The sequence below is a fragment of the Monopterus albus genome, unplaced genomic scaffold (assembly GCF_001952655.1).
Source record: "Monopterus albus unplaced genomic scaffold, M_albus_1.0 scaffold362.1, whole genome shotgun sequence".
Classification (NCBI taxonomy): domain Eukaryota; kingdom Metazoa; phylum Chordata; class Actinopteri; order Synbranchiformes; family Synbranchidae; genus Monopterus; species Monopterus albus.
The window spans coordinates 900423-900769 of NW_018128242.1; the positions used below are offsets into that span (position 1 = coordinate 900423).

The following is a 347-nucleotide window of genomic DNA, read 5'->3' on the forward strand; positions in this document are numbered from 1 at the left end:
TCTAACTAAGAAATTACCTAACACTGGCGTTGAGTTTTTTTGGCCCAGTGATTGGAAAGGTTCTCCAGAAACAGGCAAAAACACCACTGTCTCATCTACATCATCGTCTGTATTAACAGCATTGTTATTAGTCAGAACATCAGGAAATTTTAAGATTTAGGGATGATAAAAGCCATAAACAGTATTTTATTATAAAATAAACATGAATTCAGAAGAACAATGACAAAGCTTCTCGGCTTGGAATAAAATATTATGAACATATACTGTATATGTTCCAGCTCAGTTAAAAGCACAGTATATATGGTATAGGGTGTACGTGTTGCTGTGTGTGTGTGTGTGGGGTTGGG

The 347-nt window shown here is 35.7% G+C and overlaps 1 protein-coding gene across 1 annotated transcript in view; it reads right to left on the reverse strand.

Annotated features, from left to right (window-relative positions):
• LOC109951083 (eotaxin-like) overlaps positions 1 to 347 on the reverse strand; it is a 5486-nt gene that overhangs the window by 3730 nt on the left and 1409 nt on the right. The window lies entirely within an intron of this gene.